The sequence below is a fragment of the Pseudophryne corroboree genome, unplaced genomic scaffold, assembly GCF_028390025.1.
Source record: "Pseudophryne corroboree isolate aPseCor3 unplaced genomic scaffold, aPseCor3.hap2 scaffold_1358, whole genome shotgun sequence".
NCBI lineage: Eukaryota > Metazoa > Chordata > Amphibia > Anura > Myobatrachidae > Pseudophryne > Pseudophryne corroboree.
This window is the reverse complement of record NW_026967984.1, coordinates 117058-142735: the sequence shown is the minus strand read 5'-3', so window position 1 is coordinate 142735 and position 25678 is coordinate 117058. Positions and strand designations below refer to the sequence as shown.

Genomic DNA, 25678 nt, shown 5'->3' with positions numbered 1-25678 from the left:
ATGACATCACCATATGCAAATCCATCTGCGGCAGGCCTTCCCCCAGGAATGCTTGCACTAGTTGTTGCATTTGGTTTGTTGTTTGGGGGTGCTTCAGTATTAGGCAGCCTTCTGCCCTCCCATGTTCATCTGAAAATATGTGTTCTCCCTGCAGTTGTTGTCCCCAGATGAGAGTTCCCTTGTGCTGCCTCAGTTGAATCTCCTTAACTTGACAGAGATGTGCCTGAGCAGCGGCCCTCCCCAGCTCTATCCCAAATCATACTTATTTTGCATAGGAGATACCATGGTCATGAAGATTATTCTCCCAGGGTGAGGTTCATTCATTGCATTCTGGGTATGCTGACCCCTGTGATTTCCCCAAATGTGGGAAACTCGACTGCTTTATTTGTGGTAGTGGGGGACTGTGTTTGTGTTTTCCTCTGGTCAGCTCTGGTAAAAGTCAGATTTCTTTGTTTCAGAGCCTTGTTCTTCTTTTGAGAGTTCCCTTGTGCTAGTTCTTCAGAACGAACAAATCTTTTGCCTTTTACTAAAGATTTCCGTGGAGAGGAGCAAAACTGAGTTTTATCTCAATTTTTGCATGCCCCGTCTTATTGGGGTTTCTTTTATCAGTTTAAAGATAGAACGAGTGTGCTTTAATGTAAGCTCATTTGCGTAGAAATGACAGTAAATGTTTGTTTCTTTTCAAACAGAACTTTCTTGACTATACTAATTGCTTGAAAGATCTGGGAGCACATGGAAAAGAGTACAAACCATGTTTATAGCAAGGGGAAGCCTGGTGAGAAATCTGCTTTCTTTCTTTCAAATTGGGTGCTCACTTTGAGCTGAATGAGGACTGCTGGCATGGCACTCAGGCGACAGGTAGAATCTTGGTCATGCTGTGGTTTCTCTTCAGAACGAACAAATCTTTCGCCTTTTACTAAAGATTTCCGTGGAGAGGAGCAAAACTGAGTTTTATCTCAATTTTTGCATGCCCCATCTTATTGGGGTTTTATTTTATTGGTTTAAAGATAGAACGAGTGTGCTTTAATGTAAGCTCATTTGCATAGAAATGACAGTAAATGTTTGTTTCTTTTCAAACAGAACTTTCTTGACCACACTAATTGTTTGAAAGATCTGGGAGCACATGGAAAAGAGTACAAACCATGTTTATAGCAAGGGGAAGCCTGGTGAGAAATCTGCTTTCTTTCATTCAAATTGGGTGCTCACTTTGAGCTGAATGAGAACTGCTGGCATGGCACTCAGGCGACAGGTGGAATCTTGGTCATGCTCTGGTTTCTCTTCAGAACTAACAAATATTTTGCCTTTTATTAAAGATTTCCGTGGAGAGGAGCAAAACTGAGTTTTATCTCAATTTTTGCATGCCCCATATTATTGGGGTTTCTTTTATCAGTTTAAAGACAGAACGAGTGTGCTTTCTTGTTAGCTTTAATGTAAGTTTATTTGCATAACAATGACAGTAAATGTTTGTTTCTTTTCAAACAGAACTTTCTTGACCATGCTACTTGCTTGAAAGATCTGGGAGCACATGGAAAACAGTACAAACCATGCAGTATCACAAGAGCCTTTATTTGATCTTTCATGAAGATAGAGCAGAATTGAGGACACGTCAACAATTTCTGCCGAAGGTGGTTCATCTTTCCACATGGTGCCTTTGGCCACTGACACCTTCGTTGAGTCAAAGTCTCTGGCTGTGGTCAGAACTTTGAAAATTTATGTCACCAGAACGGTTCAGATTAGGAAAACAGAGGCTCTGTTTGTCCTGTATGCTCCCAACATGATTGGGTGTCCTGCTTCCATGCAGACCATTATGCGCTGGATCTGTGGTAAAATTCAGCATGCTCATTCCACGGCAGGATTGCCGTTACTGAATTAGGTGAAGACCCATTCTACTAGAAAGGTGGGTTCATCCTGGGCAGCTGGTCGGGGAGTCTCGGCATTGCAACTTTGCCGAGCAACTATTTAGTAAACACTTTTGCTAAGTTTTACAAGTTTGATACCTTGGCTGATGATAACCTCAAGTTGGGTCATTCGGTGCTGCAGAGTCGTACGCACTCTCCCACCCGTTCAAGAGCTTTGGTATAACCCCATGGTTCTTAATGTGACCCCAGCATCCTCTAGGTCGTATGAGAAAATAGGATTTTAATACCTACCGGTAAATCCTTTTCTCTTAGTACGTAGAGGATGCTGGGCACCCGTCCCAGTCCATACTGTGTCTGCAGTTATTACTTGTGGTTATACACATGTTGTGTTACGGTTCTGGTCAGCTTTTTGCTGCAATTGTTCATGCCGTTGGCTTGTGTTCTGTTGAATGCCACGTTCTGCGGCATGCTTAAGGTGTGAGCTGGTAAGATGCTCACCTTAGTTTAACAATAAATCCTTTCCTCGAAATGTCCGTCTCCCTGGGCACAGTTCCTATAACTGGAGTCTGGAGGAGGGGCATAGAGGGAGGAGCCAGTTCACACCCTTTGAAAGTCTTAAAGTGCCCATGTCTCTTGCGGATCCCGTCTATACCCCATGGTTCTTAATGTGACCCCAGCATCCTCTACGGACTAAGAGAAAAGGATGCCCTTGTGTACTATCCTGACTTCTCCTCCCGTCTGCTTACTTTGTGCCTTCCAACGCACAATGCGAACTACAGGTGGTGCTGCAGGGCCCACACCCTTTTACTTGCCTTACAGAGCAGCTCTGGAGCTGTTACAGTGCCCAGCTGCTGCAAGAAATCAGCATGAATGCTTCAGGGGATGGGGCATGGCCAACATGAGCCCCACACCAAAGGAGGGTGGGGGTGTTTAATGCGAACTAGGGGTCATCCAAGCACTGCAAAAGGCCGCCATGCCCTGCATGCCCCTTTTCTCTTTTTATATGCAGATGAGGGTTCCAGCCAACTTTGGCCCACTGCTTGGATGACATCACCGTATGCAAATCCGTCTGCTGCAGACCTTCCCCCAGGAATGCTGTTACTAGTTGTTGGATATGGTTTGATATTTGATGGTGCTTCAGTATTAGGCAGCCTTCCGCCATCCCATGTTCATCTGAAAAGATGTGGTCTCCCTGCAGTTGTTGTCCCCAGACGAGAGTTCCCTTGTGCTTCCTCAGTTGAATCTCCTTAACTTGACGGGGGAGGGGCTGCCCGAGCTGCCACCCTCCCCAGCCCTATCCCAACTCATACTTATTTTACATATTAGATCTCTTGATCATGAAGATTGTTCTCACAGGGTGAGGTTCATCCATTATATTTTAAAATAGGAAGGTACAAATTACATATTTGAATTGCATCTATGTGCTGGATTCAAATGTCCCCCCCCCTTCCTTTCTCAATTGTGCCCGTCAGCAGCTATTCTAAGGTTGCTGCCAATGGGTGTGACACATTAATTTCTTCTGTGGGGTACACTGGACTCCACAAGGATTCACATTGGGGTGTAGAGTAGGATCTTGATCTGAGGCACCAACCGGCTCAAAGCTTTTGACTGTTCCCAAGAAGCTCAGTGCATTCTCCTCTATAACCCCGCTTCCATGAACAGGGAGCTCAGTTTGTAGTTGGTGCCTTCAGTAGCAGGCCAATTAACAGGGGCCTGCCTCAGGCAGCCTATTCTTAGCTATTAATTTTGACAAGAAAAGAAGAACTTGTTTTATGAGAATCTACAAGGGCTGCAGCAGGCTAGGTCTAATAGACATCTTTACTGCAGCTTCATCACTCCCAGCGGCGCTATATACTCCCGTGCCCTGGTTGCTGGGTCACTGCAGCGGAGGCTCCGGTTTCATCCTAAGGTCAGTCACACACACACCACCCTTCCGGATCACGAGGCCGCTGATGAAGGGGAGCGAGGCCGTAGGGGGTGGGCCGTGTGCGCACTGCGGTGGACACTGATTACTGGGCAGCCGCTCCACTAGCCACCAGGTACAGTTAAGGAGCACAGGTCTGGGGGTTTTTCTCCTATATTAACCCAATTTTGTACTGCCCGCAGCGCATTGTGATAGGTAATAGGGCCTGATTCAGGTTGGATTGCAATCACAATAAGCGATCCAACTGCAAAAATTGCTAAGAGCATACGCATGTGCCTGCATTTTCTGCGGCACCCCGCAGAGAATGTGATCGCCTCTGCCTGTCAATCGGGGTGGGGAAGGGGGGGAGAGGTGGGTCAGCAACACTCCATTTCCAAGTCAGGGATGGAGCGGTGCGGGGGCAAGGCTTCAAAATGGGGTCTGCAACGGAGGAGACACAGGGGGCGTGGTCACAGCGGCTGTATGACATCACATTCAGCCGCTGTGATCACAAAAATGGTGGCGGCTTCCTGCGCGCACATACAGTCTGCACCAGCAGGAGCCTACACCATTTTTTATGATCACGCTGAACTGCAGTGCGACTGCAATTACAGCATGGTCAAGAAGGGAGGCGTCATGCTGGGTGGCCATGCCCTGTCACTGTGCAGGAGCCAGCACCGCTCACACACTAGTCCCCGGGTGCAGCCCCCAACCCCCGGGACACCCGGAGCAACAAAATGTAGATTCAGGCCACCAGGCCACGCCCCTACCTATGAAACCATGCCTCCTTTTTACCATTGCGCTGCTTATCTGCGCGCACTGCATTACAATCTCCCTCGCCACCTCTCTGTGTGTCACCAGTGATAGTGACACCTCTGCCATGCTTGTAGCAGCTGGTCCTAAGATCTACGCCTCAAACCCTGAGTGTTTGCCCTTGTGACTTGTTGATCATCATAGCGAAGCAGATGCTTACAGAAAACTGCAGGGGCTTAGATTGAAAATAAAAAAATTGATGGGTATAAGGTAGAGAGGAGCGGGTTCGGTTCTCCGAGAACCGAATTCCCCACGAACTCCACGTGGTTTACACTGGTCCGAGGCAGGCTCGGTTGTTCCCGCCTGACTCGGAAAACCTGAACAAGGGAAAATGTCATCATCCCGCTGTCGGATTCTCGCGAGATTCGGATTCCATATAAAGAGCTGCGCGTTGCTGCCATTTTTACTCGTGCATTGAAGAGAGAGCGGAGAGGACGTGGCTATGTTCTCTCAGTGGAAATCTCAATATCAGTGCTCAGTATCAGTGGTTACTTATTGCTGCTCAGTAATACTAGTAGTGTGTCTCTCCTGCTCAGTGTCAGTTCTCAGTAGTATCCTCATCAGTGCTCAGTATCACTGCTCATTGTCTTGTGCTGCATTGTGGTGCTCAGCATACTACAGTACATTACTAATAGTCCAGTGCTGCATCTTGCTGCTCAGTGTCAGTTCTAGTATCCTCATCAGTGCTCACTATCACTGCTCATTGCATTGTGGTGTTCTGTATACTACAATAACATAGTAATATAGTAACATAGTTTTTGAGGTTGAATAGAGGCAAATTGCCCATCGTGTTCAACCTGTTTTAAGTTGTGATGATTCTACATACTTGCTGAATAATGTTTTATGACTAGTTAGCTACTATAACTCATGTTACCCCCGGATTAACCATGTTGATATTTTAAGTATTATAACCTTGGATAGCTTTTTCATTCAGAAATGTATCCATTCCTTTTTTAAATCCAATTACAGAGTCCGCCATTACCACCTTCCCTGGCAGGGAATTCCACATCCTGATTGCCCTAACAGTGAAGAAACCTTTCCTCCATTGCGTTCTGAACTTTCCTCCAGTCGCAGCGAGTGACCACGTGTTCTTTTAATAAATAATTCCTCTGATAACTCTTTGTTATGTATCTTTACATATTTGAAGATATTAATAATATCTCCTCTTAGGCACCTCTTTTCTAGTGTATAAATATTCAGCCTAGTAAGTCTTTCCTTATAGTCCAGTACTTTTAGGCCTTTAATCAATTTAGTCTTCAGGATCTCTTACACTTCCATGAGCAGCAGAGTAGTGCAATGGAAGCATGCTGGGCCCATAACCCAGAGGTCGATTGATCGAAACTATCCTCTGCTATGTGCATTTTTTTTTTTATAATTAAAGTAATCAAAAACTGGGATTGATATTTTGGCTCTTTTATTTTTACTTAAAGTACAATAACTTTTATCATTTTAATTTGTTTTAATAGTATATTGACAGCATTGTTTTCTTTAAAAAATCCACTTAATTTTCTTTACCCTATTACTGAAATGGTAATTGACAAAAACAAACTACATTGTCACCAGAAGAGCAATGCAAAATGTACAAGTGATATATGAAAATCATCTTCCATCTTGAATTTCAATGATGCATTGGGACAACAATTTGTGAGAAACATCTTCACCCACAAAGAAAGATTTTCTTAATTCCTTACCTGTGTGCTGATTAGATATCACCTTGTTTTCACATTAAACAGACTTCCCCGTGAGGAAGCAGCAAGGATGCAGTGACGTTTCCTGGTGTCAACCTGTATTATTTCAGTAGACATTGAAATGAGGATGCATCTTTGATGCCTTTCCAATGAAGCAAGTTTATTTCAGTAATAGGTGAAAAACCATTCCTACAAAGGTGTTAATCAGAGACTTGGCTTTGTGGACACTTTTCAGAGAGCAAATTTGTTAGCATAAACATAAAATCAGAAAATGAAGAGCTGTTTAATCACTCAATTGGACTTTTCTGCCAGCATATTTTTTTTCTCTGCAACCCACTGCTAAATTGTGCTTCCTAGCTGTTTTTTTATAAAATCACTTAATCAAATCTAACTCTGATTACATCAGAGAAGGCCAGGTACCCTACACCATAAGGGGGGTTTTTGAAATTTTGACTTGTCTACTTAAAGATCACCAAAATCTGATTACAAGGTCAATTACATCCCTGGGTGGGATTGAACCACCAACCTTTTGGTTAATAGCCAAACATGCTAACCGATTGCGCCACAGAGACACCTTGCAAAAGTCAATACTGACAAAGGCTAATAATCATTCATCTAGAACGTTTCCTAGAAAAACTTTAAAAAGTCAATAATCTGGAGAATTTTTGTAAGAAACACATTGGTACTTTCCCATGATGAGTGAGTGCTTCAGGATTTCTTGCACTTACATGGGCTATTAACCAAAAGGTTGGTGGTTCAATCCCACCCAGGGATGTAATTGACCTTGTCATCAGATTTTGGTGATCTTTAAGTAGACAAGTCAAAATTTCAAACCCCCTCTTATGGTGTAGGGTACCTGGCCTTCTCTGACGTAATCAGAGTTAGATTTAATTAAGTGATTTTATAAAAAACAGCTAGGAAGCACAATTTAGCAGTGGGTTGCAGAGAAAAAAATAACATTTTAAACCTACCGGTAATTTTTTTTTCTCGTAGTCCGTAGAGGATGATGGGGACTCCGTAAGGACCATGGGGGATAGACGGGCTCCGCAGCAGACATGGGCACTTTAAGAAAGACTTTAGATCTGGGTGTGCACTGGCTCCTCCCTCTATGCCCCTCCTCCATACCTCAGTTAGAGAAACTGTGCCCAGAGGAGACAGACAGTTCGAGGAAAGGATTTTTGTTAATCCAAGGTCAAGATTCATACCAGCCACACCAATCACACCGTATAACTTGTGATATACTACCCAGTTAACAGTATGAATCAAATCTAACTCTGATTACATCAGAGAAGGCCAGGTACCCTACACCATAACAGGGGTTTTCGAAATTTTGACTTGTCTACTTAAAGATCAACAAAATCTGATTACAAGTTCAATTACGTCCCTGGGTGGGATTGAACCACCAACCTTTTGGTTAATAGCCGTATACACTAACTGATTGCGCCACAGCGAAACTTTGCAAAAGTACATACTGACAAAGGCTAATAAGCATTCATCTAGAACGATTCCTAGAAAAACTTTAAAAAGTCAATAATCTGGAGAGTTTTTGTAAGATGTTTCTTCCAGCAACCAATGAAGAAACACATTGGTACTTTCGCATGATGAGTGAGTGCTTCAGGATCTCTTGCACTTACATGTGCAGCAGAGTACTGTAATGGAAGCATGCTGGGTCCATAACCCAGAGGTAGGCAGATTGAAACTATCCTCTGCTATATGACTTGTCTACTTAAATATTACCAAAATTTGATGACAAGGTCAATTACGTCCCTGGATGGGATTGAACCACCAACCTTTTGATTAATAGCTGAACACACTAACCGATTGCGCCACAGAGACACTTTGCAAAAAGTACATACTGACAAAGACTAATAAGCATTCATCTAGAACGTTTCCTAGAAAAACTTTAAAAAGTCAATAATCTGGAGAGTTTTTGTAAGATGTTTCTTCCAGCAACCAATGAAGAAACACATTGGTACTTTCCCATGATGAGTGAGTGCTTCAGGATCTCTTGCACTTACATGTGCAGCAGAGTACTGCAATGGAAGCATGCTGGGCCCATAACCCAGAGGTAGGCAGATTGAAACTATCCTTTGCTATATGCATTTTTTTTTTGTTCATTAAAGTAATCCAAAACTGGGATTGATATTTTAGCTTTTATTTTTACTTAAAGTACAATAACTTTTACCATTTTAATTTGTTTTAATAGTATATTGACAGTGTTGTTTTCTTTCAAAAATCCAATTAATTTTCTTTACCCGATTATTAAAATGGTAATTGACAAAAACAAACTACATTGTCACCAGAAGAGCAATACAAAATGTACAAGTGATATATTAAAATCATCTTTCCAGCTTGAATTTCAATGATGCATTGGGGCAACGATTTTGTGAGAAACATCTTCACCCTTAAATAAAGATTTTCTTTATTCCTTACCTGTGTGCTAATTAGATATCACCTTGTTTTCACATTAAACAGACTTCCACATGAGAAAGCAGCAAGGATGCAGTGGCGTTAATGTTTCCTGGTGTCAACCTGTATTATTTCAGTAGATATTGAAATGAGGATGCATCTTGCTGCCTTTCCAATGAAGCAAGTTTAATTTAGTAATAGGTGAAAAACCATCCCTACAAATATGTTAATCAGATACTTGGCTTTGTGGACACTTTTCAGAGAACAAATTAGTTAGCATAAAAATAAAGCCAGAAAATGAAGAGCTGTTTAATCACTCAATTGGATTTTTCTGCCAGCATATTTCTTTTTCTCTGCAACCCACTGCTAAATTGTGCTTCCTAGCTGTTTTTTTATAAAATCACTGATTCAAATCTAACTCTGATTACATCAGAGTAGGCCAGGTACCCTACACCATAAGAAGGGGGTTTGAAATTTTGACTTGTCTACTTAAAGATCACCAAAATCTGATAACAAGGTCAATTACATCGTTGGGTGGGATTGAACCACCAACCCTTTGATTAATAACCAAACACACTAACCGATTGCGCCACAGAGACACTTTACAAACATACATACTGACAAAGGCTAATAAGCATTCATCTAGAACGTTTCCTAGAAAAACTTTAAAAAGTCAATAATCTGGAGAGTTTTTGTAAGATGTTTCTTCCATCAACCAACGAAGAAACACATTGGTACTTTCCCATGATGAGTGAGTGCTTCAGGATCTCTTGCACTTACATGTGCAGCAGAGTACTGCAATGGAAACATGCTGGGCCCATAACCCAGAGGTAGGCAGATTGAAACTATCCTCTGCTATATGCATTTTTTTTTGTTAATTAAAGTAATCCAAAACTGGGATTGATATTTTTGCTCTTTTATTTTTACTTAAAGTACAATAACTTTTACCATTTTAATTTGTTTTAATAGTATATTGACAGTATTGTTTTCTTTCAAAAATCCACTTAATTTTCTTTACCCTATTATTAAAATGGTAATTGACAAAAACAAACTACATTGTCACCAGAAGAGCAATACAAAATGTACAAGTGATATATTAAAATCATCTTTCCAGCTTGAATTTCAATGATGCATTGGGGCAACGATTTTGTGAGAAACACCTTCACCCTTAAATAAAGATTTTCTTAATTCCTTACCTGTGTGCTAATTAGATATCACCTTGTTTTCACATTAAACAGACTTCCACATGCGAAAGCAGCAAGGATGCAGTGGCGTTTATGTTTCCTGGTGTCAACCTGTATTATTTCAGTAGACATTGAAATGAGGATGCATCTTGCTGCCTTTCCAATGAAGCAAGTTTAATTCAGTAATAGGTGAAAAACCATTCCTACAAAGGTGTTAATCAGAGACTTGGCTTTGTGGACACTTTTCAGAGAGCAAATTTGTTAGCATAAACATAAAATCAGAAAATGAAGAGCTGTTTAAACAGCTACTGCCTGAGGGTCTCTTGACCTGGTGCAATACCTCTGTAGCTTTTTGTTGAGGCGGGACGCCATCATGTCTATCTGGAACAGTCCCCACCGACTTGCAATCTGTGCGAAGACTTCCTGATGGAGTCCCCACTCTCCTGGATGTAGGTCGTGTCTGCTGAGGAAGTCTGCTTCCCAGTTGTCCACTCCCGGAATGAACACTGCTGACAGTGCGCTTACATGATTCTCCGCCCAGCGAAGAATTCTGGTGGCTTCCGCCATCGCCACTCTGCTCCTTGTGCCGCCTTGGCGGTTTACATGAACTACTGCGGTGACGTTGTCTGACTGGATCAGAACTGGTTGGTCGCGAAGTAAGGTCTCCGCTTGACATAGGGCGTTGTATATGGCCCTTAGCTCCAGGATGTTGATGTGAAGACAAGTCTCCTGACTTGACCAAAGACCTTGGAAATTTCTTCCCTGTGTGGCTGCTCCCCAACCTCGGAGGCTCGCGTTCGTGGTCACCAGGATCCAGTCCTGAATGCCGAACCTGCGGCCCTCTAGAAGGTGAGCACTCTGCAGCCACCACAGGAGAGATACCCTGGCCCTGGGGGACAGGGTGATCAACTGATGAATCTGTAGATGTGACCCGGACCACTTGTCCAGTAGGTCCCATTGCAAGATCCTCGCATGGAACCTGCCGAAGGGAATGGCCTCGTATGATGCCACCATCATTCCCAGGACTCGAGTGCAGTGATGCACTGACACCTGTTTTGGTTTCAATAGGTTCCTGACCAGAGTCATGAGTTCCTGGGCCTTTTCTATCGGAAGATAAACCCTTTTCTGGTCCGTATCCAGAATAATGCCCAAGCAAAGTCAGACGAGTCGTAGGAACCAACTGCGACTTCGGGATATTGAGAATCCAGCCGTTTTGCTGTAACACCTTCAATGAAAGTTATACGCTGTTCAGCAACTGCTCTCTTGATCTCGCTTTTATGAGGAGATCGTTCAAGTACGGGATAATTGTGACACCTTGCTTTCGCAGGAGCACCATAATTTCCGTCATTACCTTGGTGAAAATTCTCGGAGAAAATTCTGGAGAGACCAAACGGCAACGTCTGAAATTGGTAATGACAATACTGTACCGCAAATCTTAGGTACGCCTGATGAGGTGGATAAATGAGTACATGAAGGTATGCATCCTTTATGTCCAGAGATATCATAAAATCCCCCCCTTCTAGGCTGGCGATGACCGCTCTTAGCGATTCCATCTTGAACTTGAACCTTTTCAAGTATAGGTTCAGGGATTTTAAATTTAATATGGGTCTGACCAAACCGTCCGGTTTTGGGACTACAAACAGGGTCGAATAATTTCCCTTTCCTTGTTGAAGCAGGGGAACCTTGACCACCACCTGTTGAAGATACAATTTGTGAATTGCATTTAACACTATCTCCCTTTCCTGGGGAGAAGATGGTAGGGCCGATTTGAAAAACCGGCGAGGAGGCACCTCTTCGAATTTCAGCTTGTAACCCTGAGAAACAATTTCTATTGCCTAGGGATCCACCTGCGAATGAACCCAGATGTGGCTGAAAACACGAAGACGTGCCCCCAACTGGGCGGACTCCTTTAGCGGAGCCCCAGCGTCATGCGGTGGATTTTGTAGAGGCCGGGGAGGACTTCTGTTCCTGGGAACTAGCTGTGTTGTGCAGCTTCTTCCCTCTGCCCTTACCTCTGGCAAGAAAGGACGCACCTCGTACTTTCTTGTTTCTCTGTGATCGAAAGGACTGCATTTGATAATGTGGTGCTTTCTTAGGCTGTGAGGGAATATAAGGCAAAAAATTTGATTTACCAGCTGTAGCTGTGGAGACAAGGTCCGAGAGACCTTCCCCAAACAATTCCTCACACCTGTAAGGTAAAACCTCCATATGCCTTTTTGAGTCGGCATCACCTGTCCATTGCCGGGTCCATAGGACTCGTCTAGCAGAAATCGACATAGCGTTTATTCTAGAACCCAGTAGACTAATGTCACTTTGAGCATCTCTCATATATAGGACAGCATCTTTTATATGCCCTATGGTCAATAACATAGCATCCTTATCTAGGGTCTCAATCTCTGCTGATAAGGTATCTGTCCATGCTGCCACCGCGCTACAACCTCGGCCGACGCAATTGCCGGTCTGAGTAAGGTACCAGAATGTGTGTAAATGGACTTTAGGGTAACCTCCTGCTTGCGGTCAGCAGGGTCCCTGATGGTAGCCGTATCCTGGGATGGCAGCGCTACCTTTTTGGATAAGCGTGTCAATGCTTTATCCACCCTAGGGGAGGATTCCCACCGTATCCTGTCCATTGGCGGGAAAGGATACGCCATAAGAATCCTTTTGGGAATCTGCAGCTTTTTGTCTGGAGATTCCCAAGCTTTTTCACATAATTCGTTCAACTCATGTGAGGGGGGAAAGGTTATCTCAGGTTTCTTTCCCTTATACATGTGTACCCTCGTGTCAGGGACAGGGGACTCTGTGATGTGCAAAACATCTTTTATTGCAATAATCATATATCGAATACATTTAGCCAATTTTGGTTGTAACTTTGCATCATCGTAGTCGACACTGGAGTCAGAATCTGTGTCGGTATCTGTGTCAACTATTTGGGATAGTGGGCGCTTTTGAAACCCCGAAGGTCCCTGCGACATAGGGACAGGCATGGGTTGACTCCCTGACTGTTCCCTAGCTTCAGCTTTGTCTAATCTCTTGTGTAATAAGTTTACATTAGCACTTAAAACATTCCACATATCCATCCAGTCAGGTGTCGGCGTTGTCGATGGAGACACCACATTAATTTGCTCCTGCTCCTCTCTAGGAGAGCCTTCTACCTCAGACATGTCGACACACGTGTACCGACACACCATACACTCAGGGAATCCTCTTATCTGAGGACAGTTCCCCAACAAGGCCCTTTGGAGAGACAGAGAGAGAAAGTATGCCAGCACACACCCCAGCGCTATATGACCCAGGAAAAAAACACAATCATTTTATGTTTACCCAGTAGCGCTGTATTTCCATATATATATGCGCCTAATTATGTGCCCCCTCTTCTTTAAGACCCTCTTTCTACCGTGGTATAAGCAGGGGAGAGTCCATGGAGCTTCCCCTCAGCGGTGCTGTGGAGAAAATGGCGCTGGGGAGTGCTGAGGGAGAAGCCCCACCCCCTCAGCGACGGGCTTCTGTCCCGCTCAAATAGCCCCCCCCATAAAAAAATGGCGGGGGCTCTTATATATATATACAGTGCCTAGCTGCATATATATTTATTTTGCCAAAGAGAGGTCTATATTGCTGCCCAGGGCGTCCCCCCTGCGCCCTTCACCCTTACACTGACTGCCGTGTGTGAGGTGTATGGGAGCAATGGAGCACAGCTTTACTGCTGTGCGTTACCTCAGTGAAGATCATGAAGTCTTCCGCCGCCTCTGAAGTCTTCTTTTCTTCTCATACTCACCCGGCTTCTATCTTCCGGCTCTGCGAGGGGGACGGCGGCGCGGCTCTGGGACGGACGGCGAGGGTGAGACCTGCGTACCGATCCCTCTGGAGCTAATGCTGTACAGTAGCCTAAGAAGCAGAGCCTATCAACTCACAGAAGTAGGTGTGCATCTCTCCCCTCCGCCCCTCGATGCAGGGAGTCTGTTGCCAGCAGGCTCCCTGAAAATAAAAAAATCTAACAAATATACTTTCTGTCAGGAAACTCAGGAGAGCTCCCTGAAAAGCACCCAGTCTCCTCTGGGCACAGTAGTAAACTGAGGTCTGGAGGAGGGGCATAGAGGGAGGAGCCAGTGCACACCCAGATCTAAAGTCTTTCTTAAAGTGCCCATGTCTCCTGCGGAGCCCGTCTATCCCCCATGGTCCTTACGGAGTCCCCAGCATCCTCTAGGACGTAAGAGAAAAATTATGCTGGCAGAAAAATCCAATTGAGTGATTAAACAGCTCCAGAGCTGCTCTGTAAGGCAAGTAAAAGGGTGTGGGCCCTGCAGCACTACCTGTAGTTTGCATTGTGCATTGGAAGCCTAGTTTGCTGTCTGTTTCCACTTCTTTTTTCTTGATCCCCTCCCGTCTATACCCTTGTGCACTATCCTGACTTCTCCTCCCGTCTGCTTACTTTGTGCCTTCCAATGCACAATGCAAACTACAGGTAGTGCTGCAGGGCCCACACCCTTTTACTTGCCTTACAGAGCAGCTCTTGAGCTGTTACAGTGCCCAGCTGCTGCAAGAAATCAGCGTGAATGCTTCAGGGGCTGGGGCATGGCCAACATGAGCCCCACACCGAAGGAGGGTGGGGGTGTTTAATGCGAACTAGGGGTCTTGCACAATGCGAACTACAGGTAGTGCTGCAGGGCCCACACCCTTTTACTTGCCTTACAGAGCAGCTCTGGAGCTGTTACAGTGCCCAGCTGCTGCAAGAAATCAGCTTGAATCCTTCAGGGGCTGGGGCATAGCCAACATGAGCCCCACACCGACAGAGGGTGGAGGTGTTTAATGCGAACTAGGGGTCATCCAAGTGCCGCAAAAGGCCGCCATGCCCTGCACGCCCCTTTTCTCTTTTCATATGCAGACGAGGGTTGAAGCCAACTTTGACCCACTGCTTGGATGACATCGCCATATGCAAATCCATCTGCTGCAGGCCTTCCTCCAGGAATGCTTGCACTAGTTGTTGCATTTGGTTTGTTGTTTGGGGGTGCTTCAGTATTAGGCAGCCTTCTGCCCTCCCATGTTCATCTGAAAATATGTGTTCTCCCTGCAGTTGTTGTCCCCAGATGAGAGTTCCCTTGTGCTGCCTCAGTTGAATCTCCTTTACTTGACAGAGATGTGCCTGAGCAGCGGCCCTCCCCAGCCCTATCCCAAATCATACTTATTTTGCATAGGAGATACCATGGTCATGAAGACTGTTCTCCCAGGGTGCGGTTCATTCATTGCATTCTGGGTATGCTGACCCCTGTGATTTCCCCAAATGTGGGAAACTCGACTGCATTATTTAATGCGAACTAGGGGTCATCCAAGCACCGCAAAAGGCCGCCATGCCCTGCATACCCCTTTTCTCTTTTCATAAGCAGACGAGGTTTGAAGCCAACTTTGACCCACTGCTTGGATGACATCACTTGCTGCCTTTCCAATGAAGCAAGTTTAATTTAATAATAGGTGAAAAACCATCCCTACAAAGGTGTTAATCAGATACTTGGCTTTGTGGACACTTTTCAGAGCACAAATTTGTTAGCATAAAAATAAAGCCAGAAAATGAAGAGCTGTTTAATCACTCAATTGGATTTTTCTGCCAGCATATTTCTTTTTCTCTGCAACCCACTGCTAAATTGTGCTTCCTAGCTGTTTTTATAAAATCACTGAATCAAATCTAACTCTGATTACATCAGAGAAGGCCAGGTACCCTACACCATAACAGGGGGTTTGAAATTTTGACTTGTCTACTTAAAGATCACCAAAATCTGATAACAAGGTCAATTAAGTCCCTGGGTGGGATTGAACCACCAACCTTTTGGTTAACAGCCTTACACACTAACTGATTGCGCCACAGCGACACTTTGCAGAAGTACATACTGACAAAGGCTAATAAGCATTCATCTAGAACGATTCCTAGAAACATTTTAAAAAGTCAATAATGTGGAGAGTTTTTGTAAGATGTTTCTTCCATCAACCAATGAAGAAACACATTGGTACTTTCCCATGATGAGTGAGTGCTTCAGGATCTTTTGCACTTACATGTGCAGCAGAGTACTGTAATGGAAGCATGCTGGGTCCATAACCCAGAGGTAGGCAGATTGAAACTATCCTCTGCTATATGCATTTTTTTTTGTTAATTAAAGTAATCCAAAACTGGGATTGATATTTTTGCTCTTTTATTTTTACTTAAAGTACAATAACTTTTACCATTTTAATTTGTTTTAATAGTATATTGACAGTATTGTTTTCTTTCAAAAATCCAATTAATTTTCTTTACCCGATTATTAAAATGGTAATTGACAAAAACAAACTACATTGTCACCAGAAGAGCAATACAAAATGTACAAGTGATATATTAAAATCATCTTTCCAGCTTGAATTTCAATGATGCATTGGGGCAACGATTTTGTGAGAAACATCTTCACCCTTAAATAAAGATTTTCTTAATTCCTTACCTGTGTGCTAATTAGATATCACCTTGTTTTCACATTAAACAGACTTCCACATGAGAAAACAGCAAAGATGCAGTGGCGTTAATGTTTCCTGGTGTCAACCTGTATTATTTCCGTAGATATTGAAATGAGGATGCATCTTGCTGCCTTTCCAATGAAGCAAGTTTAATTTAGTAATAGGTGAAAAACCATCCCTACAAAGATGTTAATCAGATACTTGGCTTTGTGGACACTTTTCAGAGAACAAATTTGTAATCATAAAAATAAAGCCAGAAAATGAAGAGCTGTTTAATCACTCAATTGGATTTTTCTGCCAGCATTTTTCTTTTTCTCTGCAACCCACTGCTAAATTGTGCTTCCTAGCTGTTTTTTTATAAAATCACTTAATCAAATCTAACTCTGATTACATCAGAGAAGGCCAGGTACCCTATACCATAAGAGGGGGTTTGCAATTTTGACTTGTCTACTTAAATATCACCAAAATCTGATAACAAGGTCAATTAAGTCCCTGGGTGGGATTGAACCACCAACCTTTTGGTTAACAGCCTTACACACTAACTGATTGCGCCACAGCGACACTTTGCAAAAAGCACATACTGACAAAGACTAATAAGCATTCATCTAGAACGTTTCCTAGAAAAACTTTAAAAAGTCAATAATCTGGAGAGTTTTTGTAAGATGTTTCTTCCAGCAACCAATGAAGAAACACATTGGTACTTTCGCATGATGAGTGAGTGCTTCAGGATCTCTTGCACTTACATGTGCAGCAGAGTACTGCAATGGAAGCATGCTGGGCCCATAACCCAGAGGTAGGCAGATTGAAACTATCCTTTGCTATATGCATTTTTTTTTTGTTCATTAAAGTAATCCAAAACTGGGATTGATATTTTAGCTTTTATTTTTACTTAAAGTACAATAACTTTTACCATTTTAATTTGTTTTAATAGTATATTGACAGTATTGTTTTCTTTCAAAAATCCACTTAATTTTCTTTACCCTATTATTAAAATGGTAATTGACAAAAACAAACTACATTGTCACCATAAGAGCAATACAAAATGTACAAGTGATATATTAAAATCATCTTTCCAGCTTGAATTTCAATGATGCATTGGGGCAACGATTTTGTGAGAAACATCTTCACCCTTAAATAAAGATTTTCTTAATTCCTTACCTGTGTGCTAATTAGATATCACCTTGTTTTCACATTAAACAGACTTCCACATGAGAAAGCAGCAAGGATGCAGTGGCGTTAATGTTTCCTGGTATCAACCTGTATTATTTCAGTAGATATTGAAATGAGGATGCATCTTGCTGCCTTTCCAATGAAGCAAGTTTAATTTAGTAATAGGTGAAAAACCATCCCTACAAATATGTTAATCAGATACTTGGCTTTGTGGACACTTTTCAGAGAACAAATTAGTTAGTATAAAAATAAAGCCAGAAAATGAAGAGCTGTTTAATCACTCAATTGGATTTTTCTGCCAGCATATTTCTTTTTCTCTGCAACCCACTGCCAAATTGTGCTTCCTAGCTGTTTTTATAAAATCACTGAATCAAATCTAACTCTGATTACATCAGAGAAGGCCAGGTACCCTACACCATAACAGGGGGTTTGAAATTTTGACTTGTCTACTTAAAGATCACCAAAATCTGATAACAAGGTCAATTAAGTCCCTGGGTGGGATTGAACAACCAACCTTTTGGTTAATAGCCTTACACACTAACTGATTGCGCCACAGCTACACTTTGTAAAAGTACATACTGACAAAGGCTAATAAGCATTCATCTAGAACGATTCCTAGAAACATTTTAAAAAGTCAATAATGTGGAGAGTTTTTGTAAGATGTTTCTTCCATCAACCAATGAAGAAACACATTGGTACTTTCCCATGATAAGTGAGTGCTTCAGGACCTCTTGCACTTACATGTGCAGCAGAGTACTGTAATGGAAGCATGCTGGGTCCATAACCCAGAGGTAGGCAGATTGAAACTATCCTCTGCTATATGCATTTTTTTTTGTTAATTAAAGTAATCCAAAACTGGGATTGATATTTTTGCTCTTTTATTTTTACTTAAAGTACAATAACTTTTACCATTTTAATTTGTTTTAAGAGTATATTGACAGTATTGTTTTCTTTCAAAAATCCACTTAATTTTCTTTACCCGATTATTAAAATGGTAATTGACAAAAACAAACTACATTGTCACCAGAAGAGCAATACAAAATGTACAAGTGATATATTAAAATCATCTTTCCAGCTTGAATTTCAATGATGCATTGGGGCAACGATTTTGTGAGAAACATCTTCACCCTTAAATAAAGATTTTCTTAATTCCTTACCTGTGTGCTAATTAGATATCACCTTGTTTTCACATTAAACAGACTTCCACATGAGAAAACAGCAAAGATGCAGTGGCGTTAATGTTTCCTGGTGTCAACCTGTATTATTTCCGTAGATATTGAAATGAGGATGCATCTTGCTGCCTTTCCAATGAAGCAAGTTTAATTTAGTAATAGGTGAAAAACCATCCCTACAAAGATGTTAATCAGATACTTGGCTTTGTGGACACTTTTCAGAGAACAAATTTGTAATCATAAAAATAAAGCCAGAAAATGAAGAGCTGTTTAATCACTTAATTGGATTTTTCTGCCAGCATTTTTCTTTTTCTCTGCAACCCACTGCTAAATTGTGCTTCCTAGCTGTTTTTTTATAAAATCACTTAATCAAATCTAACTCTGATTACATCAGAGAAGGCCAGGTACCCTACACCATAAGAGGGGGTTTGCAATTTTGACTTGTCTACTTAAATATTACCAAAATCTGATCACAAGGTCAATTACGTCCCTGGATGGGATTGAACCACCAACCTTTTGATTAATAGCTGAACACACTAACCGATTGCGCCACAGAGACACTTTGCGAAAAGTACATACTGACAAAGACTAATAAGCATTCATCTAGAACGTTTCCTAGAAAAACTTTAAAAAGTCAATAATCTGGAGAGTTTTTGTAAGATGTTTCTTCCAGCAACCAATGAAGAAACACATTGGTACTTTCGCATGATGAGTGAGTGCTTCAGGATCTCTTGCACTTACATGTGCAGCAGAGTACTGCAATGGAAGCATGCTGGGCCCATAACCCAGAGGTAGGCAGATTGAAACTATCCTTTGCTATATGCATTTTTTTTTGTTCATTAAAGTAATCCAAAACTGGGATTGATATTTTAGCTTTTATTTTTACTTAAAGTACAATAACTTTTACCATTTTAATTTGTTTTAATAGTATATTGACAGTATTGTTTTCTTTCAAAAATCCTATTAATTTTCTTTACCCGATTATTAAAATGGTAATTGACAAAAACAAACTACATTGTCACCAGAAGAGCAATACAAAATGTACAAGTGATATATTAAAATCATCTTTCCAGCTTGAATTTCAATGATGCATTGGGGCAACGATTTTGTGAGAAACATCTTCACCCTTAAATAAAGATTTTCTTAATTCCTTACCTGTGTGCTAATTAGATATCACCTTGTTTTCACATTAAACAGACTTCCACATGAGAAAGCAGCAAGGATGCAGTGGCGTTAATGTTTCCTGGTGTCAACCTGTATTATTTCAGTAGATATTGAAATGAGGATGCATCTTGCTGCCTTTCCAATGAAGCAAGTTTAATTTAGTAATAGGTGAAAAACCATCCCTACAAATATGTTAATCAGATACTTGGCTTTGTGGACACTTTTCAGAGAACAAATTCGTTAGCATAAAAATAAAGCCAGAAAATGAAGAGCTGTTTAATCACTCAATTGGATTTTTCTGCCAGCATATTTCTTTTTCTCTGCAACCCACTGCTAAATTGTGCTTCCTAGCTGTTTTTTTTTATAAAATCACTGATTCAAATCTAACTCTGATTACATCAGAGTAGGCCAGGTACCCTACACCATAAGAAGGGGGTTTGAAATTTTGACTTGTCTACTTAAAGATCACCAAAATCTGATAACAAGGTCAATTACATCCCTGCGTGGGATTGAACCACCAACCCTGTGATTAATAACCAAACACACCAACAGATTGCGCCACAGAGACACTTTACAAACGTACATACTGACAAAGGCTAATAAGCATTCATCTAGAACGTTTCCTAGAAAAACTTTAAAAAGTCAATAATCTGGAGAGTTTTTGTAAGATGTTTCTTCCATCAACCAACGAAGAAACACATTGGTACTTTCCCATGATGAGTGAGTGCTTCAGGATCTCTTGCACTTACATGTGCAGCAGAGTACTGCAATGGAAAAATGCTGGGCCCATAACCCAGAGGTAGGCAGATTGAAACTATCCTCTGCTATATGCATTTTTTTTTGTTAATTAAAGTAATCCAAAACTGGGATTGATATTTTTGCTCTTTTATTTTTACTTAAAGTGCAATAACTTTTACCTTTTTAATTTGTTTTAATAGTATATTGACAGTATTGTTTTCTTTCAAAAATCCACTTAATTTTCTTTACCCTATTATTAAAATGGTAATTGACAAAAACAAATTACATTGTCACCAGAAGAGCAATACAAAATGTACAAGTGATATATTAAAATCATCTTTCCAGCTTGAATTTCAATGATGCATTGGGGTAACGATTTTGTGAGAAACACCTTCACCCTTGAATAAAGATTTTCTTAATTCCTTACCTGTGTGCTAATTAGATATCACCTTGTTTTCACATTAAACAGACTTCAACATGCGAAAGCAGCAAGGATGCAGTGGCGTTAATGTTTCCTGGTGTCAACCTGTATTATTTCAGTAGACATTGAAATGAGGATGCATCTTGCTGCCTTTCCAATGAAGCAAGTTTAATTTAGTAATAGGTGAAAAACCATCCCTACAAAGGTGTTAATCAGAGACTTGGCTTTGTGGACACTTTTCAGAGAACAAATTTGTTAGCATAAAAATAAAGCCAGAAAATGAAGAGCTGTTTAATCACTCAATTGGATTTTTTTGCCAGCATATTTCTTTTTCTCTGCAACCCACTGCTAAATTGTGCTTCCTAGCTGTTTTTATAAAATCACTGAATCAAATCTAACTCTGATTACATCAGAGAAGGCCAGGTACCCTACACCATAACAGGGGGTTTGAAATTTTGACTTGTCTACTTAAAGATCACCAAAATCTGATAACAAAGTCAATTACGTCCCTGGGTGGGATTGAACCACCAACCTTTTGGTTAATAACCATACACACTAACTGATTGCGCCACAGCGACACTTTGCAAAAGTCCATACTGACAAAGGCTAATAAGCATTCATCTAGAACGCTTCCTAGAAACATTTTAAAAAGTCAATAATGTGGAGAGTTTTTGTAAGATGTTTCTTCCATCAACCAATGAAGAAACACATTGGTACTTTCCCATGATAAGTGAGTGCTTCAGGACCTCTTGCACTTACATGTGCAGCAGAGTACTGTAATGGAAGCATGCTGGGTCCATAACCCAGAGGTAGGCAGATTGAAACTATCCTCTGCTATATGCATTTTTTTTTGTTAATTAAAGTAATCCAAAACTGGGATTGATATTTTTGCTCTTTTATTTTTACTTAAAGTACAATAACTTTTACCATTTTAATTTGTTTTAATAGTATATTGACAGTATTGTTTTCTTTCAAAAATCCAATTAATTTTCTTTACCCGATTATTAAAATGGTAATTGACAAAAACAAACTACATTGTCACCAGAAGAGCAATACAAAATGTACAAGTGATATATTAAAATCATCTTTCCAGCTTGAATTTCAATGATGCATTGGGGCAACGATTTTGTGAGAAACATCTTCACCCTTAAATAAAGATTTTCTTAATTCCTTACCTGTGTGCTAATTAGATATCACCTTGTTTTCACATTAAACAGACTTCCACATGAGAAAGCAGCAAGTTTGCAGTGGCGTTAATGTTTCCTGGTGTCAACCTGTATTATTTCTGTAGATATTGAAATGAGGATGCATCTTGCTGCCTTTCCAATGAAGCAAGTTTAATTTAGTAATAGGTGAAAAACCATCCCTACAAAGGTGTTAATCAGAGACTTGGCTTTGTGGACACTTTTCACAGAACAAATTTGTTAGCATAAAAATAAAGCCAGAAAATGAAGAGCTGTTTAATCACTCAATTGGATTTTTTTGCCAGCATATTTCTTTTTCTCTGCAACCCACTGCTAAATTGTGCTTCCTAGCTGTTTTTTATAAAATCACTGAATCAAGTCTAACTCTGATTACATCAGAGAAGGCCAGGTACCCTACACCATAAGAGGGGGTATGAAATTTTTACTTGTCTACATAAAGATCACCAAAATCTGATAACAAGGTCAATTACGTCCCTGGGTGGGATTGAACCACCAACTTTTTGGTTAATAGCCTTACACACTAACTGATTGCGCCACAGCGACACTTTGCAAAAGCATATACTGAAAAAGGCTAATAAGCATTCATCTAGAACGTTTCCTAGAAACATTTTAAAAAGTCAATAATGTGGAGAGTTTTTGTAAGATGTTTCTTCCATCAACCAATGAAGAAACACATTGGTACTTTCCCATGATGAGTGAGTGCTTCAGGATCTCTTGCACTTACATGTGCAGCAGAGTACTGTAATGGAAGCATGCTGGGTCCATAACCCAGAGGTAGGCAGATTGAAACTATCCTCTGCTATATGCATTTTTTTTGTTAATTAAAGTAATCCAAAACTGGGATTGACATTTTTGCTCTTTTATTTTTACTTAAAGTACAATAACTTTTACCATTTTAATTTGTTTTAATAGTATATTGACAGTATTGTTTTCTTTCAAAAATTCACTTAATTTTCTTTTCTGTGTGCTAATTAGATAGCACCTTGTTTTCACATTAAATAGACTTCCACATGAGAAAGCAGCAAGGATGCAGTGGCGTTAATGTTTCCTGGTGGTAGTGGGGGACTGTGTTTGTGCTTTCCTCTGGTCAGCTCTGGTAAAAGTCAGATTTCTTTGTCTCAGATCTTCCTCTAGCCTTGTTCTTCTTTCGAGAGTTCCCTTGTGCTGCCTCAGTTGGATCTCCTTCACTTGACAGGGGCGTACCCGAGCAGCGACCCTCCCCAGCACTAGCCCAACTCCTACTTACCTGCCAGGTGAGATACTATGATCATGAAGGTGCTTCTCCCAGGGCAAGGCTCACCCATTGCACTCTGGGTGTGCTGCTCCTGCGATTTCCCCAAATGTGGGAAACTTGACTGCATAATTTGTGTTTCCCCTGGTCGGCTCTCGTATAATTCAGATCTCTTTGTCTCAGGTCTCTCTCCAGCCTAGTTTGCTGTCTGTTTCCACTTCTCTTTTCTTAAACCGCTCCCTTCTATGTCCTTGCGCACCTTAATTAAATCTAACTCTGATTACGTCAGAGAAGGCCAGGTACCCTACACCATAAGAGGGGGTTTGAAATTTTGACTTGTCTACTTAAAGATCACCAAAATCTGATCACAAGGTCAATTACATCACTGGGTGGGAACCTTTTGGTTAATAGCCCATGTAAGTGCAAGAGATCCTGAAGCACTCACTCATCATGGGAAAGTACCAATGTGTTTCTTACAAAAATTCTCCAGATTATTGACTTTTTAAAGTTTTTCTAGGAAACGTTCTAGATGAATGCTTATTAGCCTTTGTCAGTATGTACTTTTGCAAAGTGTCGCTGTGGCGCAATCAGTCAGTGTGTATGGCTATTAACCTAAAGGTTGGTGATTCAATCCCACCCAGGGACGTAATTGACCTTGTTATCAGATTTTGGTGATCTTTAAGTAGACAAGTCAAAATTTCAAACCCCCTCTTATGGTGTAGGGTACCCGGCCTTCTCTGATGTAATCAGAGTTAGATTTGATTAAGTGATTTTATAAAAAACAGCTAGGAAGCACAATTTAGCAGTGGGTTGCAGAGAAAAAAAATTATGCTGGCAGAAAAGTCCAATTGAGTGATTAAACAGCTCTTCATTTTCTGATTTTATGTTTATGCTAACAAATTTGCTCTCTGAAAAGTGTCCACAAAGCCAAGTCTCTGATTAACACCTTTGTAGGAATGATTATCCACCTATTACTGAATTAAACTTGCTTCATTGGAAAGGAAGCAAGATGCATCCTCATTTCAATGTCTACTGAAATAATACAGGTTGACACCAGGAAACATAAACGTCACTGCATCCTTGCTGCTTCCTCATGGGGAAGTCTGTTTAATGTGAAAACAAGGTGATATCTAATCAGCACACAGGTAAGGAATTAAGAAAATCTTTCTTTATGGGTGAAGATGTTTCTCACAAAATTGTTGCACCAAGGCATCATTGAAATTAAAGCTGGAAAGATGATTTTAATATATCACTTGTATATTTTGTACTGCTCTTCTGGTGACAATGTAGTTTGTTTTTGTCAATTACCATTTTAATAATAGGGTAAAGAAAATTAAGTGGATTTTTGAAAGAAAACAATACTGTCAATATACTATTAAAACAAATTAAAATGGTAAAAGGTATTGTACTTTAAGTAAAAATAAAAGAGCAAAAATATCAATCCCAGTTTTGGATTACTTTAATTAACAAAAAACAATGCATATAGCAGAGGATAGTTTCAATCTGCCTACCTCTGGGTTATGGACCCAGCATGCTTCCATTACAGTACTCTGCTGCACATGTAAGTGCAAGAGATCCTGAAGCACTCACTCATCATGGGAAAGTACCAATGTGTTTCTTCATTGGTTGATGGAAGAAACATCTTACAAAAACTCTCCAGATTATTGACTTTTTAAAGTTTTTCTAGGAAACGTTCTAGATGAATGCTTATTAGCCTTTGTCAGTATGTACTTTCGCAAAGTGTCTCTGAGGCACAAACAGTTAGCGTGTTCAGTTGTTAACCAAAAGGTTGGTGGTTCAATCCCACCTAGGGACGTAATTGACCTTGTTATCAGATTTTGGTGATCTTTAAGTAGACAAGTCAAAATTTCGAAAACCCCTGTTATGGTGTAGGGTACCTGGCCTTCTCTGATGTAATCAGAGTTAGATTTGATTAAGTGATTTTATAAAAAAAACAGCCACGAAGCACAATTTAGCAGTGGGTTGCAGAGAAAAAGAAATATGCTGGCAGAAAAATCCAATTGAGTGATTAAACAGCTCTTCATTTTCTGGCTTTATTTTTATGCTAACAAATTTGTGCTCTGAAAAGTGTCCACAAAGCCAAGTATCTTATTAACACCTTTGTAGGGATGGTTTTTCACCTATTATTAAATTAAACTTGCTTCATTGGAAAGGCAGCAAGTGATGTCATCCAAGCAGTGGGTCAAGGTTGGCTTCAAACCTCGTCTGCTTATGAAAAGAGAAAAGGGGTAT

General features: G+C 40.9%; 6 non-coding genes and 1 pseudogene across 6 annotated transcripts; 6 read left to right on the top strand and 1 right to left on the bottom strand.

Moving 5' to 3' along the window:
• The first annotated feature begins 258 nt into the window (after positions 1-258).
• Positions 259-422, top strand: LOC134995036 (U1 spliceosomal RNA). Its single transcript, XR_010197933.1, has one exon. It is a non-coding gene; the product is annotated as a U1 spliceosomal RNA (small nuclear RNA).
• Positions 423-481: 59 nt separating this feature from the next.
• Positions 482-598, top strand: LOC134995067 (U5 spliceosomal RNA). Its single transcript, XR_010197958.1, has one exon. It is a non-coding gene; the product is annotated as a U5 spliceosomal RNA (small nuclear RNA).
• A 274-nt stretch (positions 599-872) lies between these two features.
• On the top strand, positions 873-988 carry LOC134995062 (U5 spliceosomal RNA). The gene has a single exon (XR_010197953.1). It is a non-coding gene; the product is annotated as a U5 spliceosomal RNA (small nuclear RNA).
• A 275-nt stretch (positions 989-1263) lies between these two features.
• LOC134995063 (U5 spliceosomal RNA) lies at positions 1264-1379 on the top strand. The gene has a single exon (XR_010197954.1). It is a non-coding gene; the product is annotated as a U5 spliceosomal RNA (small nuclear RNA).
• Positions 1380-6761: 5382 nt separating this feature from the next.
• On the bottom strand, positions 6762-6835 carry TRNAN-AUU (transfer RNA asparagine (anticodon AUU)). Its single transcript has one exon. It is a non-coding gene; the product is annotated as a tRNA-Asn (tRNA).
• Positions 6836-15028: 8193 nt separating this feature from the next.
• Positions 15029-15207, top strand: LOC134995060 (U1 spliceosomal RNA; annotated as a pseudogene).
• An 8225-nt stretch (positions 15208-23432) lies between these two features.
• On the top strand, positions 23433-23595 carry LOC134995047 (U1 spliceosomal RNA). Its single transcript, XR_010197944.1, has one exon. It is a non-coding gene; the product is annotated as a U1 spliceosomal RNA (small nuclear RNA).
• Positions 23596-25678: the final 2083 nt, after the last annotated feature.